General features: G+C 35.9%; 1 protein-coding gene and 2 long non-coding RNA genes across 4 annotated transcripts in view; 2 read left to right on the top strand and 1 right to left on the bottom strand.

Annotated features, from left to right (window-relative positions):
- Nucleotides 1–14,730, bottom strand: part of LOC121409187 — a 34,096-nt gene extending 19,366 nt beyond the window's left edge. Inside the window, exon 1 of one of the 2 annotated variants that reach the window (XM_041601037.1) lies at nt 14,648–14,730. The gene's annotated coding sequence lies outside the window, so the exon portion shown is untranslated. The remainder of the gene's footprint in view (nt 1–14,647) is intronic. The other variant, XM_041601038.1, reaches the window with a different exon arrangement.
- LOC121409188 lies at nt 3,735–7,050 on the top strand. Its single transcript, XR_005969131.1, has 3 exons — nt 3,735–3,775; nt 6,378–6,497; nt 7,035–7,050. It is a non-coding gene; the product is annotated as an uncharacterized LOC121409188 (long non-coding RNA).
- A 1,983-nt stretch (nt 14,731–16,713) lies between the features above and the next one.
- Nucleotides 16,714–18,844, top strand: LOC121409185. The gene is made up of 2 exons (XR_005969130.1): nt 16,714–16,896; nt 17,744–18,844. It is a non-coding gene; the product is annotated as an uncharacterized LOC121409185 (long non-coding RNA).
- The last annotated feature ends 2,092 nt before the right edge of the window (nt 18,845–20,936 follow it).

Genomic DNA, 20,936 nt, shown 5'->3' with positions numbered 1-20,936 from the left:
TCGCCAGATGTTGATAACTATATATTTCATAACGCAGCGTTCATCGCAAATTTAGCTGAAAGAGATTGAAGTTGAACAGCGCAAGCTTTAATTTATTCAGAAATAACGTTTGATTGCACAAGTTTCGCCTCGGACATTTAGGATCATTTGGTCCCATATTGGCGTAACTACGGGGGGGGGGGGGGGGGGGGGGGGGGGGGGGGGGGGTGTCCCTACCACCGTCCACACCGGGCGTCCACAAGCCAGCAATTATCTTTTTTCTCTTTTTTTAACCAAAATGCTTCCCCCCAGAAAAAAAGAACCAGGGTTAAAGAGAAAGACAATTATGATAGAGGAACACAAAATACTTTATTTTTTCAGCTTTTAATGCATCGACTTATAATCAAATATTAAATGGGGCTTAGAACATTTTTTTAAAAAGTCAATTAATAAAAATATTCCGCTCTTCGGGATTTGAGCTTTCATGAAATATCCGATCTTTTTCATGATTACCGAAAATACTTCAAATGTCAAAAAAAAAATTATCGGTGTAGTAGCTGATACCTTGCGCCCGCCTTAATTATTTTAATGTTGAGATACTTTGCTTTAATTTAATGAATTCCTAAAAGCATTAATTCTCAGATCATTTGTCGCAATCGAATGATTCGATTGGTAAGCTAGTTGTATAATTATTATGATTCATGAATTGTTTAAAATGTGTCTCTCTATCAGTTTTGAATATTTAAAAAAATGTCAGCTCGTGCTTTTTGCTCGCAATATTTTGATTAGTAAGAAATTCTTGTGTATGCGAGTTTGATACATAAATAACTAGAGAGAGAGGGGGGGTGTCCCTCAGCTACTTGTCCTTGCTTACCCTTATAAAAATCGCCAATGGTATTTGAATGGTGCCGAATGGTAGTTGAATGGTAATCTGAATGGTAAATGGTACGCGAATGGTATTTAAGTGGTGTTTCAATGGTAAGTTCTTAATGGTAATTGGTAGTTTATTTAATGGTAAATGGTATACCATATACCGAATGGTGTTTCAGTGGTATGTGACTAATGATATGATTGGTATGATGAATGGTATACCATTTACCCAATGGTGTCTCAGTGGTATTCAATGGTGTCTCAGTGGTATGTGCTTGTAATGGTATGATTGGTATGATGAATAGTATACCATACATCCATTGGTGTCTCAGTGGTATACAATGGTGTCTCAGTGGTATTCAATGGTGTCTCAGTAGTATGTGCCTGTAATGGTATGATTGGTATGATCAATGGTATACCATACACCAATGGTGTCTCAGTGGTATACAATGGTGTCTCAGTAGTATATGCCTCTAATGGTATGACTGGTATAATGGATGGTATACCATGCACCAATGGTGTCTCAGTGGTATACAATGGTGTCTCAGTGGTATTCAATGGTGTCTCAGTAGTATGTGTCTTTGATGGTATGACTGCATGGTATACCATGATATACCCAATGGTGTCTCAGTGGTATACAATGGTGTCTCAGTGGCATTCAATGGTGTCTCAGTGGTATGTGCTTGTAATGGTATGATTGGTATGATGAATAGTATACCATACATCCAATGGTGTCTCAGTGGTATACAATGGTATCTCAGTGGAATTCAATAGTGTCTCAGTAGTATATGCCTCTAATGGTATGACCGGTATAATGAATGGTATACCATGCACCAATGGTGTCTTAGTGGTATACAATGGTGTCTCAGTGGTATTCAATGGTGTCTCAGTAGTATGTGTCTCTATAATGGTATGACTGGTATGATGAATTGTATACCATATACCCAATGGTGTCTCAGTGGTGTCAAATGGTGCTGAGTAGTATGTGCCTCTAATGGTATGACTGCATGGTATACCATTATATACCCAATGGTGTCTCAGTGGTATACAATGGTGTCTCAGTGGTATTCAATGGTGTCTCAGTAGTATGTGCCTCTATAATGGTATGATTGGTATCAATATGGTGTCTTAGTAGTATGTGCCTAGTGGTATATAATATAATCATGTTGGATAATTGTAAAGCTATAGTGGCTTAGTGGTGTTTGCCTATAATGCCATTTGTGTTAATGCTGAATGATATGCCCAATTGCATTACCCATTAACATAATTCCGAAGATTTAAAGAAAATATATCAAAGATTAAAAGGTATTTAGAGTTAATTAAATATTTGACCTGTGACTTTTATGCGAGCAGCTTCCCCAAATCAAGTGTAATCGCTCATGATTGTAAACATGGTCTCTTGCATTCTTTTAAATTGTCTTTGTCCTTATTAAGTAAAAGGTCTATATGTGTTTAAATATTATTAATCCAGTGGTTATGATACAATATTATAAATTTGTTATATTTTACTATTGTACATAAATTTAAATCTGATGCAATGGGTGCATGCAAAAATAAAATCAATCGGTCAATGAAATCTTTTTTGATAAAAAGGGTTTTGATTTTTAATTAATAAGTTTTATTCTATTTTTATAATCATTTTGCTTGTTTATGGCCGCTTTTTTTTATAAAAAGAACTATATATTTAGTGTTCCAAGAAGATATTTGCAATCAATCCCAAAATTCGATCAGATGCAAATTTACAGGTGATGATACATTAAGTTTATCTAGAACATATCAATTTGGATTTTTTTATGGATCAGTTGCAAGTTTGCAATGAAAAGTATGACTCTCATGATTTTGGAGTCTGAAATTGATTTGCGTTCGATTGCTTCGATTGCAAGTTTCTTGCAATGCCCCATATTTTGCTAAAAATGAATTCACTGTTGGTTGTCTTGGTCCCCCAACCTCTATCAAATTCCCATCCGCAAACCCTGATTTGGTCTGTCTGCAACGTCAAAAGCCCCATCTGACCCATTTGTACGCTATTATAGCTGCTTCCAATCATGAATTATTTCACCCTTTTTTTACAAATGATATTTCCAAAATTCTAATTCTATTTTAGGCTCTAAATATTCTTTCCCACTTGTGGACGGCGTTTATAAAGAGGAGAGCTATTCTATAGGCCGGCATTACTTGATTGAAATGATTTATCCACATGGTCTTGCTCCCTCACCCCTATCAAAATTCCCTGCCGCCATACAGGGTATAGTACAATGTAACAGAAAAGAAATCTACTGAATGAAATCTCAATTTCAATCATTACAAAAGCAAATTAAAAGGGAAGAGGAGTGAGTAAAAAATATATATAAAGGGGAAAAAACAAGAAAAGAAAAAAGGCAAAGAAGAAAAGAAAGATTAACAGAAAAGAAAAAAGACAACGAAAATAAAAAAGAAAATAACATAGAGAACAGGAAAAAAAAGTGAAGCCAAGGGATCGAAAACTTTTTTCATAGATTCCAAGATCCAAGGAAAACAGTGGCATGCACTCACGCCATCATGGTTTCCAACCCAGAACCAATCGAGAGGAAAAAAGACACCCTGATTTGGTTTTAATTCACCCCCCCCCCACCCATATCGGGATGTGTATTTATCTTGGCGAAGAAGTCCCCTCCCCCCATATTTTGTCATAATTTATCCCCCCCCCATATGCTTTGGCGAGAGGGGCCGCTTGGCTGCTTGCCAGGTAGCTCTATTATACGTGTTGTTCTCGCACTACGCACGCGCGAACGTCTAACCGCCAAGTGCAATATTTGAAAAAGAAAACTCGATCTACCGGTACTACCGTTTTGCTGTTGATAAGTCCGTCGATAATTCATCAAAAACTAAAGGAACATGGGTCAGATTCGGACAGCGACTTCAAAGTCATTTGTAGAAGGCTATAACAGTAAGTTCTATAACAATTTTCTTTGATTTATTTCTCAAATTGTCTCAAAATGTTAGATGTCGTTGTACTGCCACGACATGCACGACCACTGCACTGCCACCGTCACTGCCCCGTTGGCGCTGGCCGCTGCTCTACGGGCCGGGACGTGGCTTTGACGATAGGGAGTGCTTATGGTTTATGCTTTGTATTGGCAGAGTTAAGATCGGCGAGCATTGAATAGTAATTCGCTCATATTGCCTGATGTTTATTGTCAATGTTTTACAAAAACCATCTCTGAATACATTGAATTCGTGAATGAATGATTTGTTAATGCTAATGTCAAGACTGTCAAAGTTTTAATTGTGAATAAATAGACCGTCACTGCACACGTTAATTTACTGAAATTGAAAACTTGCCGACAAATATTGCTTTGAAATTAGGCCTATAATTTGTTGTTGTTGTTGATAGATGTTGGTAAATGAGATAAAATGGAGGTGAAACATGGTAAGGGTCCTAAAGTTTAAAAAATGATAAAGGCTACGCAGGTCTATAACTTTGCTACACTGTACACACCACTCATTGCACATACTATTTCAATGGTAAAATGTGCACTTTGTGTGTGGAACTGTGACTGGACGGAGTGACAAACGATTCCTATTCAATTTTTCTACAGAGGCTGCAATAAATATGCAGAGAAAACTGGCGCTAATGCAGTTTTGCACCGGCCGATTACCAGCATACCTCATCACCAAAACTTGTTCCCAAATGTCATGACAGGTCTCTCAGTCACATTTCGATGTTAATATACCCACCGTTTTTCAAAATATTGGGAATGGCTGTATTTAGTCTTCGATCTCGACGTCGTTGATCTAATCCGTAGACATCACTTCGCGGATCTCTCGGATTCGCCGTAATATTTATATGGACTGAAGTTAGCAACCAAATCATGCTAACATGTGGCAAACAAACTGCCAGCATGCCGCATGCGAATCTTTTGATCGCATAACTTCGGTCCATATCAACATGACGGCGAATCCAAGCGATCCGCAATATTTTGAAAAGTGGTGGGCATATTGTGTATTGATCTCAAAATGTGTGTAGACAATTCTGGTGGGGAGTTTTGCTTGAAGTTGCATGCACAACGAACAATTGTCCATAGACTGTGTACAACGGATAGATCGTCTCCGCACAGCGATTCGAAGACCGCTGATTGGTCAATAGCGCAGATCACGTCATGACCACGTGGTCCCAAAAATAATTCTTTTGGACTGCGTGCGGAAGTATCGATAACGATATCCGGTCATGTTGTGTACACGGTAAATGGTCTTGGTTCGTGATCGGATCGCTCCGGTATCGATCGAAAATTATCGAAACTGCAATTTCATGCATATTCACGCGACGCTCCAAAACCCGGAAGCCAATTGACTTTATGCACGTTGCGATAGACTCTACAAATTCCAAGGAACACGATGACATATAGACGCTAATTTGTAAGATTTTGACGGAAAAGCAAGAAGTATTCAAAATTCGCTTACCTGTGCGGTATCGGTGAGAAAATAGATCCTCCGAGAATACCTTTCATAATTCATATAAAATATAGGAAAATTGAAATTCTAGGTCGATTTTGGTACGAGGTGATAGGGAATTGCACACTTGTTTTGGTGGAATTCTGTGTGGGGAAACAAAAGGCTTGCACTGCGCATGCTTACTATATTTTCATTCATAAATTGGTTCTCGGCAGTGGCTGGATGACGTCATGTAATAAGCAAAAATGTACACGACCGCTACGTTCACGCTCCGCTATCCGTTGTACACAATTGTTCACTGTGAGTTGGCTGGTGTGAAACTGCATTAGTGCCGGAGGGTATTCTTAGATCCTTTCATGGGGCTAGGCATATCAATTTTTAAAGTAAATTTTATCCTCTTTTAAAGTTAAGTTTGTCCTGTGATCACATTTTATCTGTTTTTATTTATTTACTGATCAAAACTTGCCTAAAAAACGTCTGGAGTTCATCCACTGGCATATGATTGTCCATGAACGGATCCATGATTTCTCAAAGGGGGTAGTGGGGCACATTTTCCCAAGGAAACTTTAAATAACAAGCAAACCAAAAAGGAGATCCTCTTGTATGAGACAATATTTTTAATATAAATATTTGCTGTAACTTTCGAAGGGGGGGGGGGGAGAACACTTGTGTAAGAAAGCCACATTTTTATCAAACACATCAACTATTGCTCTCAAGGTGGGGGCACAGGTCAAATGTGCCCACTTGGATCTGCTTCTGCGATTGTCAATACCAGAAAAATGGAATTTATGTCATCGATTACCCTCTTGAAAATTGCTGCTCTAGAAATTTGATTTCAGATGACATAGCTATTACTAGTATAAAGCATGCACAGTTATAATACAGCCTTGTCTGAACTACGCTGAAATACTATCACATTTCCTTATTTTTATCCTAAATTCTGGGCTGGTAATCAGAGGTCCATGAAAAATATCTTTAACATTAAAGTTCTAAGATCATTATTTTTCTTTTACTATATTAGTATTCTATTTTTGTTTGTATCTGCACATACATGCAGATTTTACAACACTTAAATTGATTTTATTTCATTTTCAAAGTTTGGACGACGGATACACTGGATGATAAGGTAGATGATCCAGCCTTATCTTGGAATGACACGACGGGTGTTGAACACAGAAAACGTACCGTGTACAAGAAACAATTGGAGTTTATGAAAGGTAGGTGTGTAAGAATTTTCTTCAGTAGAAAAAAATGCAAAACTTCATGAGATAAAACAGATTGTATTCCTGCAGTGGCATAGCTGAAAAAAAACCTTGTCAGGAATGGTAAAAAATCCTTAGAAAGGACAAATGTCATCCCTATTTAGAGGAGCACACGTCTTTTCTGACACCCCCCCCCCCAGAAAAAAATCAGTATGTTGGCTGAGGGGGGAAGGGTGGACACTTTTTCCCCAGGTATTCATTTGTTGTGGTATTTGTCATCATTGGGGCAACCTCCCATTATATAATAGGTTATTGTCTACCCATCTATGGTTAAACATAAATTTATTTATCATATTTTACAAAATATTTTGTTGATATTTGTTAATTGGTATCCTTCAATTGAATGGTACAGTATACTGCAAATTTCTCAATATATAAAAAAATATATGAACTTCTAAAGAAAGCTTACACACATGACAAGCATTCATATTTTGAACCCTTAGCTAATATACTGTCCTTTGCATTGTTTTCATCCAATATTTCTTATTACAGCTTCAAGGAATTAATCCTGCCGGGTACCCATTCACTTCATCTGGGTCTAGTGATGCACAGTGTGGATGAAATTCGGGCTGAAGGAAAACACACCATGGCTAGGACTCAAATTCACGACCCTCTGTTTGAAAGGTGAGAGTCAGAACCACTAGACCACGACGTTCCCAGGTGATGTCATATCCCCACTTGTTCTTTTGTATTTTATTACAAGAAGTCGCGCTAATTTACATTTTGTCCTCCGAGAACTATAAAAAATGGAGTGAAAATTTATTTCAAAGACATGTCCACCCTAACAAAAAAGTTGATTTGATTAAAAAGAGAAAAATCAAACATAAAAATCGGATGAAAAATAAGAAAGGTATGACATTTTTAAGTTTCGCTCAATTTCACTTAATAGTTACATGCACATCCAGGTCGGTATGCAAATGAGGGAACTGATGACATCACTCATTCACTTTTCTTTGTTTTTTAAATATGAAATATTATAATTTTCTCCTCATTGTCCTATGAAATAAAGTTTTATTTTTATTGTCAAATCCGTAAAAAATTGAAATATTGTACAATTCAAACAATGAAAACCAAAACAAAAAGTGAGGGTCTTATTTTGCATCCGATTTAGATGAAATATTTTGCATGATGCTTGCCTGATTTTCTCTGTTGATTCAAAACAATCTTTTCTGTGGTGGACTAGACCTTTAATGTGAAGATATGCATTGCTGGAAATAATGATATGATACTTGGGACATATCATACACACATGTATGAAAATATGAAATAATTATTTCATTTTATAGAATAAGCCTAACAAATATTCCTGACGATCGTGTGTACATTGGGTTAATTTTTTACCAAAATGTTGTTAAATTTCAAATTCAATAACTTTGTTATTATCAGATTTTAATGAAATTTTCAGCATGATCCTTTTCTGATTCATTCTCTCCCTACCAAAATCTCCCCTTTTCTCATGCTTTCTTTCTATGGTCCCCTTCATTCTCCTTATAACTATGTTATATGTAAAGTGTAACCGGTCGTCCAACCAATTTGATTGAAGGGCTAGAGGTACTCGAGACTGAAAGCTATGTGATATAATTCAAAGTGTACATCAGACAAACAAAAAACACTGAAAATCTCATCCAAATTTGTTTAGGATTAACAAAGTTTTGACGAATTAAAGTTGTTATTTTTTGCTAAAACTGTTCTCTGCAAGTCCTCATGAATATACAAGATCACAATTTATATATTTTTTGTATTATATGAATTTAAATTTTGTCCAAGCTCGGTTGTAAAAAATTACGATTGACTACTGATTTACTGTGTAAGACAATATAACACAACAAAAATAGACAGAAAAGAAATAAGTGGGTATCTTGTATATATTATTTTCTATATATTTTGCAAAAAAGGTCTCTATTTTTCTTCTGTTTTTTAGTGTTCCAAATTGAATAATTTTCTTTCCTTATTTTCATTATATTTTTTTTCTATGTGTGATATATTATTTATTTCTTAATGTATCATTATTGTATTTATGATAAACTTTTGGCGTGTTTCTACAGTAAATCATTAAAAACAGTTTATCTTTTCCGGACTTGAATAACCTTATCGTTCTTAAACCAACCTGTTTCTACAGACTGAATAATCTGATTAACTTGCATTTCGCGTCGCAAATACGGTGGAAATCGGAAAATTCAACCTATAACCTCACATTGCATTTTGGTATGTCAAAAATTGCATCTCGTTAGGAAAATTTTCAAAATTCATGGTAGATCTCACTCATTGTAGCAGGTACACGTTTCGCGATCAGCTGGCGAGATAAAAAACGGCCAGAATATATGTTTACTGTGAGATCGCACTTCTTGGTTCAAGCACTTAAGCCAGACACGTATGCTATTTTGCCCCGTGTTTTTACAGAAAAGTTAAACGGATTAACATGGCAATAACCACCTCTCAGAGAGATGGTTATGAGAAACCGTATTTTGCGCGATGCAATTTATCAATAAACCGCATCGCGTCTGTTTCTACAGGAAAGTTATCAGGGATTCTGGATACTTAGGCGGGTAATACCTTTTAACAATTCTATGTAGAAACATGCCATTGATATATCTTTTTAGGTGAAAAGAAAAAAGAGACCAATTTGGGAGTACTATTTTCCCCCTTTTGGGGATATTTCATTTCTTCTAGGTGTGGTACCCTTTATTCATTTGGCCATGTGAAGGCTATCACACATTTTGAGTTTAATCTTCGAAATTTGGTGTTCATTAGTTTGTTGTCCAAACTCTGTCTTACATGTAAATTTGTTTATAGGAAGATTAACATAATATTTATGTGGAGTGCAATCATTGATCTCTTGTGGAGTCGCACAGTTACATGTATTCATAATATGGTGCTTTTATGCCATACCTGTCAATACTCTTTTGTACTTGAACTTATTAGTAAAAAAATGTTTATTAATGTCGTTGAAAGCAATTACACACAACAGATTTAACATCAAGTTTATTGTATTACAAGTATCAGGTTTGTATGCAGAACAGTGGTTTTGCCAAGTACTCAATCCATGTAAAAAGCAATATGAGAGAACAGGTTTATTCTTGGAAATGTTAGCCTTCATTTGTTGTGTTTTTCAATCAAACTCTGTCTTGATGCATGTTTACTTTTAGATAACAAGATTGACAGAGTATAGATATCAACGAGTAGCTAAGTCATATATATTAATAACTTATGTGCTTTAATTATAAAGTCTATACTTGTGAATACTCTGTGCCATTTATGCTGTACTTAAACTTCTTATAGTAAAAACATTTTATTGACGTTCTTGAAATAAGTAACTGTTTTCATTTTTTTTTCTTGTGTATACTTATTCCATTATTAAGCCTACCACTAACCCCAGAGATATGCTGTTCACCAATGGTCTACCATTCACTGTACTTTATTGGCCTACTATACATTGCACATCGTTGTTCTACTGTCTACCATTCAGTGTAAACCATTGGTCTACCATTGAACTTGTGGTCTATAGTGTATGACCAATGGTGTTATTTGAATGGTTGACTAATAGTATAGTGTGTATGACAGTGTTGTATGGTAAATGGTAGGTCAATGGTGTACGGTGTATGGTAAGCCAATGGTGTATGGTAAGCCTATGGTGTACGGTGAATAGTAGTTCAATGGTGTATGGTAGGCCAATGGTGTACTGTAAATGGTAGGTCAATGGTATACGGTGTATGGTAGAATGGTGTAAAGTGAATGGTCAATCAATGGTGAATGGTGTGTGGTGGTGTACGACGAATGGTAGTTGAATGGTGTATGGTGAGCGGTGAATGGTACGTGAATGGTGTACGACGAATGGTAGTTGAATGGTGTATGGTGAGCAGTGAATGGTACACGAATGGTGTACGGCGAATGGTGTACAGTGAATGGTGTACGATGAATGGTACGCGGATGGTGAATTGTACACGAATGGTGAATGGTACACGAATGGTGAATGGTACACGAATGGTGTATGTTGAATGGTAGGCGAATGGTGTATGGTGAATGGTGTAAGGTAATTGGTAGGCCAATGGTGTCCAGTGAATGGTGGCTGAATGGTAAATGGTAGGCCAGTGAATGGTGGCTGAATGGTGAATGGTGGTCAATGGTAAACCTGTCTATAGTGGCCATATGGTAGATCAATGGTGAATGGTGTTTGATCAATGGTATATGAATGGTAAATGGTGCTCATGAATATGGTAATAGTAAGGTCCGAATTATTTAAATTAGTTTGAATGGTATACCATTGAGGCTTGAATGGTATACCATTGGTGTATGGTGGGTGCTGTGCGAATGGTATTCCAATGGTATATCAATGGTGTATGATAAATGGTAGTCAATGGTATACCATTCAATTTTTTTTATAAGGGTATTCCAATTTTTTTATTATGCTCGTGTTGTGAGTATTTCAAAGTCTTTTCTTTTTCTCACCCTTTTTATTGTCTCGGAGCTTCCCTCTATTTCTTTGCTACGATGTATAGCCCATCTTACTTGTTTCATTTTTTTATGTTCTCATTTCATTGAAAACATAATTATTAAACTGACGTAGAAGACTTTACAACAAAATTTTGATATTGTTTTTTCTTGTTTGTTTGGCTTTCTTTTTTCTTCTCCTCAGTCCTTTTTCTAATTAGTTTCCCTTTCCTTATTTTATATTATTTCATTTCATGAGGCATCCGCCAACTTATATACAACAACAAACGTTAGAGGCGGATATCCAGTAAGGGGGCGTGGTGGTGTGCCCTCTAAAAAGAGGAAAATAGGAAGGAAAAAAAGCAGGATTTATCTTGGTGAAGATGATAGTGGTGGTGATGGTGGCGGTGATGATGATGATGATGATGATAATAATGATGGTGGTAGTGGTGATAAAGATGAGAATGAAGTTGGTGACGATGATATGATGATGATGTAATTTTGTCTTTAAAAAATAATAGTGCAAAGGCGAAATCATTTAAAGTTTATTATGAAAATAGCAGAAAAAAATAATTTGAAAAATTGTACGTATGCGTATGGAAAATCTATCCCCCCCCAAAAAAGAAAAAAAGTGAGATTTTGTTTTGTTATTTGTGACGGCGTAGGCCTATGCGAACAGCTGTGTGATATAATTATGGTAAAAAAAGTAAATGAAATGCCAAGAAATACATGATAATGACTTTTATTGTACATTCAGTATATCAGTAGATAAATTCATACTCGTTCCAAAAAAAGAAGAAAGTGGGTATATTATGGACCATTAAAAATGGGCAGTTGCTCTATATATTATATTACATAGAATATATAGAGCAACTGCTCGTGTGTAGCGGTAAGTTATTCACCTGATCTACATAATTCATGCGGCGCACGGCGCGTGCGCAATGTTTAATAATTATTGTTGTGAATACAATGAATGTCATCAAAAACATAATAACACAGATCAAATAGTGCCAGCTCGACGCGCAAAATGAGAAAAAAATATATATTTTCTGCCCTGATAATTTGATAACCCTAACCTAACCCAATTTCTAAGTATTTTTATCATAAACAGGATAACTATATACAATGATTGAAATTAACTTTATATTCTTTTGCGAACAAAATGAATATGAAAGACAGCTTTTTGATAAAGAACACAGTTTTAGAGCGTTAGAGCGCGATTTATACCTACAACCGCTAACATAGGCGGATCCAGGGGGGCGAGGGGCCCGGGCCCCGGGCCCCCTATTGGCGGAGCAAAAAAAGAAAAAAAAAGAAAGGAAAAAAGAAAAGGAAGGGAAAAGAGAGGAAAAAAGAAGAAAGGCAAACATAAGAGGAGGAACATGATTAAATGAAATAACATTAGGGGAAGACTCTGAAAATAATTTTTTTTTAAATCTATTTGTTAGGATAAAAAATTTTCGCTCGCGCTTCGCGCCTTATTGTCTTTTAGGGTATTTGCATATCTTGCTCAATATGGAGCTTGAAAAATCAAACTTTGAAGTCATTATACAAAACATATTTCAGCTGGGAAATTGAACTTTCATTATTTTGTTTCATTTACAAATTGATTTTTAAAAAGTGCTCTGTAAAAATGTCTGTGATATCATCTGAACATTATCATTTTCTGCTTGCGCTGCGCGCTCGCAAAATTTGAATTTTCAGGTACGTATTATTTTCCTGTATTCCATAAAGTTCTCAAAAAGTTCCCTATTCAGGTCAGATTGTTAAAACGTATCAGCTAGCGCCGCACGCTATAGCATTTGGATTAGTCGGTTATGTATATCCCAATATTAATTCTAAATCAAACTAATTTGATGACAGTTTATCAAAAACTTCGACTCGCGATTTCTGCTCGCATTGATAGATATATAATGCCTCTTATGCATAATTACAAAGTGCTTTAAATGTCCAGTTTTCAGGCCATAAAATTAACACATTTCGCGCTCCCATGCGAGAGAAATAGGAAGATGGTCATCAATTTCATATGATGACATAATGCCCTCATAGCATGTTCCGGTCCTATGTAAAAACTCAAAGTAATAAAAATAAAATACATCAGCTCTTTTTTAACTGTGATCCATCACAATTCACAATTTTCCCACAAAGTGTTTGCATTACAGAGCTTAAATTCACCCTTTGTTATATCATATATTTTTAGCTCGCGCTTTGCGCTCTCTTTATTGATTTTCATGATAAGAAAGTTACTTAGAATACCCAAATTCTAGGTCGAAATCTAAAACACACGTTAATTCAGATACGCAGATTGTTCTCTATTTAAATCATTATCCAGTTTCAGATCACAATATCAAAAAGTGTCTGCTCGCGGATAAATAACTTATCCTTTTCATGATAAAACATGAATAGTGCGTCCAGAATCTTTCCCCATAATTTTGTTTACCCATCACATTTCTCCTATTTTCTCCTCCCTTTTATTTCCATTAATTTTTCTTTCGTTCACTTTTTTTCTGTCCTCTTTTCCCATAATTTATTTTACCCATCACATTTCTCCCTATTTACTCTTCCCTTTTATTTTCCATTAATTTTTCTTTCGTTCACTTTTTTTCTGTCGCCTTTTCCCTTCTAAGTTCTATTTTTTTTTCTCGTCTCACCGCTTTTCCTCATCCCCAGCCCTCGATCGACGCCCGTGCAGATTCGCAAACAATATCAAGAGTATATGTCTACTTGCAAGGGCGGAAATCTCTCCCCAAAGGTAGGGGGACCAGGGGCTGGAAAATTTGACAAGCAAAAAACAAACAAAAAAAGAAGGTTTATCACCCTCTAAAGAAGGTCATCTTGACCAAAAGAAATTTGACAAGCAAACAAGCAAAAAAAAGGGGGCATGCCAAAAGTAAGATCGTCTCTTCCAAAATACATTTCGAATTTGAACGACATGACCAAAAATAGTAGGGGGACATTTCATAATGTGCCCCCTACTATTTTGGGTGAGGGGACATGTCCCCGGCCCTGGGGTTTGCGCCCATGTGGGTGGGGGTGTTGCGCCTCCCTATCGGGATCATATCACAGCGAGTATACACTCTTCCATATTGGAAGAGTGTTTACTCGCTGAGATTTCGATCTCACACATAATTTTATAAAAAAAATAGAACAGCTACGCCTTGAACACAGGCCAAAATGCCTAACGAATTCTCCGCGGCATTAACAACTCTCGTAAAGGGCGCTCCATTTATAAATAACGTTGCATGAACAGCTCTCTATGGCGACGAAATTTACCGCGGAATTGCAGCCAGCAGCGTGGGAAATTGGCAGAAAATTCAAGAAGAGAACCGGTGAGTACCGATTTAACAGTATTCATGTATTAATTAATATTTATTTAATCATAAGAATAATTTTTTTTTACGGAAAGAAAGCTTAGTTCTAAGCTAGGGCGGCCCAAATGCGCGTGAGTGGAGTCCCAGTTTCTTAACACGGGTAAGTATTGCGGTGTCGCCTAGAGTGCATGCAACAGGCCCCTGGGTTACCATTCGGTACGTCGTAGCACACACAAAAATGAACTCGCGGGACCGAGATAAGTAATTGGGCCTAGATCTGCACAACACTCAACTCAGGCTCAGCTCTCAACAGAAAAAGGACATCGAAAATCCTCAATTTTAGAATTTTTGCGTGAAGGTACTTACCACGGCTGCCCTTACCACTTTGCTATCTCTCATGTAGCAACAGGACTAACTCAATCTGTATCAAATTTGGACCTAAGTACCGTAAGGGCACTAGTATTCAACCCGGCAAAATTCAAAGATTTTGACATATTTCCAAAAATATTTAGAAATATGGAAATCTTAATTTCATACCTTTGTTATTTCCAGGGTAATCTGTTGTCGGTATTTTCTTTATCAATCTGTCGACTGTATGCGCGTAGGATCGAATTATGCGCCGATGGCCTTTTGCACTGAATTGCACTAGTATTCAACCTAGTGAGGATAGATAGCAAATCTCAAAAGGGTTTATATTGCTAAATTAGATCTAGATCTATGTAAGTCTCTGGCTTTGATTAATTCCCTGTTTGGTCTCTTCTCAAATGGTCTAGTGACTAGTCCATAGTCGGATGGGACAAGGGCAGATTGAGAGACAGGACCATCTTTCATCGCTAGGTTGAATACTAGTGCAGACGGGTTGAATACTAGTGCAAAAAACCGTCGCCGTATAATTCGATCGCCCGCGCACACAGTCGACTGGTTGAATAAAAAAATAACGGAAAAGAATAACCAGCATTTGCTGTTAGAAATAAGACGTGTCTGAAATTCAGGTAAATTCTATGTTTCTATATATTTGAGGAAATTCTCCAAACGGGTTGAATACTAGTGCCCTTACGGTACCGTGCTGTAATAGAACCCAACAGTCAATTTTTGAGAAAAATAAAAGGTGGTTCAAGGTGCAGTACGGTACCTGTTCTTAAACAAACTTATGAGAAAAAAAGATGTGGTGGGAAGATTTTCACGAATAGACTCTATATGTCAGTCATTCTGACCATTTTGTTTAGATTTGTTTCTCATGCCCACCATGCACCACTGGTGTACGAATTGGGGGTTTCATGACCAGGAAAAAAGCGAAAAGAAAGAAGAAAAGGTGAAATATGTCATTTTCTGAATCACAAAATAAGGGTCCAAAATTTTGCTCGCTCGCAGCTTTTTAGAAATTTTGTTCCACACACCATGTCTGCACTCATTTTTTTTGTTCATTACGCTAGTGATTAGTTCTAACAAGTTCCACTAAATTGGACCTACGAGCTGCATCAAGTTCTCTTTCATTGGTGAATTAGAGTAAAAAATATGATTTCAGGAGAGAAGAGGAGGGGGAAGAATAAGGAGACCGAGGAGTGTGATAAGACGGTTTGGTCGGGACAGAAAAAATCAAACTCATTATTAATCTCACCCCTCGCTGGGGGTCTTTTTTTAATCCTTCCAATTCACATATATCTTCAATTATGGCAACTTTCCTCCTGTCTCCCGATACCTTCCTTACTTCCCTTTCCCGTCTTTCTTTCCAAGGCCCAACTCTCGTAAATAGCTCTTAAACATTTCATTTCTACCACTTGATATCTCTTAATCTATGCTTCCTAAACTGCCTATATACACCTATCCTCAGACTTATCTTTACTGATTTAATTTGTTATCAGTTTATGACTTTAATACAGGCTGGGATAAACCTATAAAAAGGTAGTAGACACTGAAAATATGTACAGACTGAATGGATCTAGTAGTCATGGCAATATATTTTGTTCTGGATTGTTATATGAGGATTAAAGCATAGTGTTATTCATTAGTTTGTTTTCTGCTATAATGAATAGATATTGAACTAATGATGAAATAAGTAATATAAATGAGTATGTCAGTTCATAATATGATTATTATATAATACACTTAATCCAAGAAACTAGAATATGTATATGACACTTCAGCTTCATGTAAATAACAGGGACAGTTTTGCCTGAAGTTTCGGGAAAATGTACTACATGTGGTATATATGTATTCTATTAATATTGCTCTGTTATTAAACATTCAAATTACTGATTATATGAAACCTTTGGCACAGTAAACTTGGTTGATCTTTGGTATACATATATATAAGGGACATCAAATACTTTCAGGGAGTTTGCTGTCATGAAAAAAAATACCCCGGTACCCCGGTATATATCAAGAATATCTATGAGTTTTCCATTCTAATTGTCTACTCTTTCTCTAGAGATCATTCAGGTTGAGAGGAAAAAGTCTGGACCTGTCTGTAAACCTGCCCAGAAGCACATCCATAGCACCAAGATCCCGACCGAGAGACCAAAAAATTGAGGAGTGCAAATCAAATATTTGTACAAAAGTTTGATTAGTATCATCCCAAAGCCTTTGAAAGGCAAAGCAGAGGTGGACAAGTCAAGGTAAGCAAAGGTGGATAATCCACCTACACCTCAGCGAATGAAGGAGATAAACGCAGACAGGAAAACGAATATAAATTGAATTAAAATATTTTCAGAAATTCTAGCTTGTATACATGATTAACTTATCCATCAGTTTGATTTATAAATATTTTTGCACTTCTAAACCAACAACCCTTAATGATGATTGTTATCATTCAACTCAATTTTATTTATTTCACTTCCATCAAACAAAAACAAATTGTATACCATATATAAACATAAGTATTTGTATCTGTTGCAAAGAAACAAAAATAATAATACATATGTTGTGAAAAACACTTACACAATTTGGCAACACATTGGAGGTTTTAAATAAGTATACTATTTTTCAATAGTGCAGAGTCAAAGTTCTCATCTATTACGCTTTAAATTTGCATACTACCTCTTCGTAATTGCGGACATATGCAGGCAAGATACATTCTCACATATAATATGAAAATAAAAAAATTGCAGATTATAGAACATTAATCAGGAGCCAATTATTTAGTTGCCTATTCAATGGCCTATAATATATTACCCTGGCATTAGCTCTGGCTTCTAAAGGCGCTTGCCAGGTGCATTGAAGGAATTTATTATGCTGTGTAACCATTCACCTCACCTGGGTTGAGTGCAGCACAAAGTGTATCAATTTCTTGCTGAAAGAAATATTACCATTGGCTGGGATTCAATTCCACGACCTCTGTTAATAGGGTTAATTTCTATATAAAATAAGTAAAATATACCAGTAGACAAAACAATTTTTTCTGAAGATTTTATTTGAAGAGTAAATTTAGCCCCCTTTGTTATTGTATTGCTCAATGTTACTCAGGTGACAGGGCCTGAAGAAGGGATTGAGCCTCCAGGATCAAAATTTCAGGAAGTTTGCTATCAAGAATGCATGCAGAATTAGACGTTTGGATGGATGTTAACATTTAATGGAAAGAATGTCCAGAGAAAAGGTGCAAGTTTATAATCAACACTCGGATGAGGCTCATCTTGAGGGCATCACAGGTTTGGCTCTCAGACATCATCATGGAGGGTTCAGTGTAAGTTCAAGAAATTTGTCACCTATGCAACCAATGTAACCACTGGGGAAAAATTTTACACTAACATAACATCTACGTACTTCACTGAACTTAAACAAAATTTATAAGTGTTGGCTATTCACAGGAAACATCAAACAACGTGTTAGATTTATAAACACATAATCCCTTCTTTAATCAAATTCCAGAAGTACATATATATTGTGTGTTCCGACTATACCAATGCATATGCAGGATGGTTGGATTAATCTCTTCTTGGTATGAGCTAATTTAATGCTATATTTTTCTTCTCTCTTGATCTATATCCCTTAGTGTTGATGCTATTCTGTATCCAAACTTGTAATCACAGGTGACAGAGGCTTTAAGAGACTTCAACATCAAAATTGACCAGTAATGTGACTATCAAGATCCAATCATCCAGAAGTAAATGGACTGTCGTTTGTCTTTATATATACTCTTTTCATTATTATTAGCGATGATGGAAATAAATGAAACAACAACAATACAATTTGATCTGTAACAACCATTTCTTTTAAATGAACTAAATATTGGAATGCAAGCAGAAATTTTATAACAAGCCTTGCTATGGAAAAGACACGAGGCGAAAGAGATGGAGAAAGAAGAGAAAGAGATAAAGAGTAGTGAGTATATAGACTGTATAATCTACTGCTTCATTATTGGAGTTCACCATTTCTCACAGAATATACAATTCAAATGCACAGAATTGAAATTTAATCAATACTTTTATTTCATTACTGGCAATAAAACAACATTAAAAAGCAAAATTTTAACAAAATGATGATAAAATATGCAAGTTCGAATAGTCTGGAAATAGAAGTCAAAACGAAAAAAAAAATAGAATTATTATTTACCACTAACCCGGCAGGGAAAAATAAACTGTGAATCTGCATTGAAATACATTTTATGAAACAGTTCTGACATAAAAAAAACACCTAGATATATCAAAATGCAAATAAATTAAATTTCAAATTCATTCAATTACATGGAAATGATCATTACCACACCCCGACAACTTCTGTATGAAAGCCAAACCCCTTTTCCCCATAATGACATATGAATTGATTGTAGATTAAAACATGACACTTTGTTTCATAAAGATGGTCGTAAGTTAAGAGCGACTTTAAGAATGACTCGTGAATTTTTCTTACGCGCTAAATAATCACCAATCATGACGAAAACCTCCATTTGAGAACACTATACCCCAGTTTCAATTCTCTTCTCCAAGTAGGACAAACCCTACTGCCCCAAGCAAGCAATATAAGTATCAAAACACCCGTTTCTTGACCTCAGGCCGAAGATAGCACAACAGCCCGAGCGCGGTTCCTGCAAAGCATGCTGCCATTTTATTCCCTTATTTTCCTTTTTCAAGGTTGATTTTCTTCGTTCGAAATTGAAAATGGACCAACATTGAATTTCTAAATACAATATGCCTTTGAAAATGTGAAGTCTTACGTAATAGCACAGCTGTGGTTTATCATTTCGTCCTTGGCTCAACGCTCATAATCTGGCCTGTGGAGGTGAAATTGAAACAGCGGGATTACCTGGCCAAGCGGGGTTGATCAGGCAGGTGTTTCATAAAGCTGTTCATTAGTTAAGAGCGACTGGTGATCCTGTCTTGCTGTAAATGGTACACACCATTGGCGATGATCACCAGTCATTTTTAAAGTCGCTCTTAACTTACGAACAGCTTTATGAAATGGCCCCCTGGGCTTGGAAATGATTTTTGAGATTTTCAAATGCAAATTGGGGTAAAATACCGCAGTTTGCAATCTGAACTGCGGTCTTTCTCCAAAGGGGTATATGACATAATGGAACATTTAATGGTGAATATCATTTACCTCAAGAAAGGATCAGCAGTCATTCTTAAAGTTACTCTTGACTTACAAAAAGCTTTATAAATGGCCCCCTGAATGTTTTGGATTGCTATGCAGAATTCATATCAAATCAGACAAGACCATAAAAAGAAGAAACAGTCAAGAGTATATAAGGAAAGCTGAGGGATAAAAATTGTTGCTTTTGTACAATGGAACAATTATATTTACCACAGGTTTAAAGATTAATAACTGTAGGGTTGTATATAACAAAGCCTAACAATATGGTTTGTATGAGGGGGAGGGGTCTCTTGTGAATACACAAGTTCAGTTGGTGTAGTATCAGTTCCTTATGACCTTCAAATATAAACATCTAATTTCATTTGATATTAAAACAATATGATAAATTGAAACCCTTCACATTAATTTGTTTTGTGATACTTTCAAAATACATGTATACAGCCCTTCTTTCTAAAAAATTACTTAAACTGATAATCATTAATATAGCTTAATCTCTACTGACCCTGTACAATGATTAAAGTTGTAAAATTCTGAATCATTTTTACTCATGAACAGACAACAAATTTTTAATATAATTCAGTCATTTTGTACTGACACAATAATGTAAGAAGATTTTTAACAGTAACAATATAAAGAAAATATCTTCAAATGCATTTTAAATGTGAACAATACATTTTGATTTAATGTCTAAAACTTTTTCTCAACAAAAGCATATTTTCTTGAACACATTCATAAAAGAATGCACAGGCTTAAAGGGCCTGAATACTAACCAACTCCATAACAAAACCTGATTGATATTGAAAGCATGACGGAATACTCTGTCTTACATTTATAGTCCCAAGGTATTCTGATTTTTGTCACTCTCGGGGGGGAGTATTATGGCACCCTCAAGATCTCGGCAGCAGATTGTAGAGAATGATGAAATCTACAAGGTAGGTAAATTTCACTAAGTTCATATGTAAAGCTCCTAAAATACTTCATAGCATTCCTAACAATCGTACTTGAAAAAAAAAATCAAGTACTAAAATTGATTTCTTTCATTTTATTGTGTTTTTTTTATCTAAAAAATTCTGTTTGTAAACATTTTCATATTTGTTTGATAAAATTTGTTTATGACATTATTTTG

Source organism: Lytechinus variegatus, chromosome 2, assembly GCF_018143015.1.
Source record: "Lytechinus variegatus isolate NC3 chromosome 2, Lvar_3.0, whole genome shotgun sequence".
Classification (NCBI taxonomy): Eukaryota; Metazoa; Echinodermata; class Echinoidea; order Temnopleuroida; family Toxopneustidae; genus Lytechinus; species Lytechinus variegatus.
The sequence above is the reverse complement of the archived record's forward strand: the minus strand, read 5'-3'. Positions and strand labels throughout refer to the sequence as shown.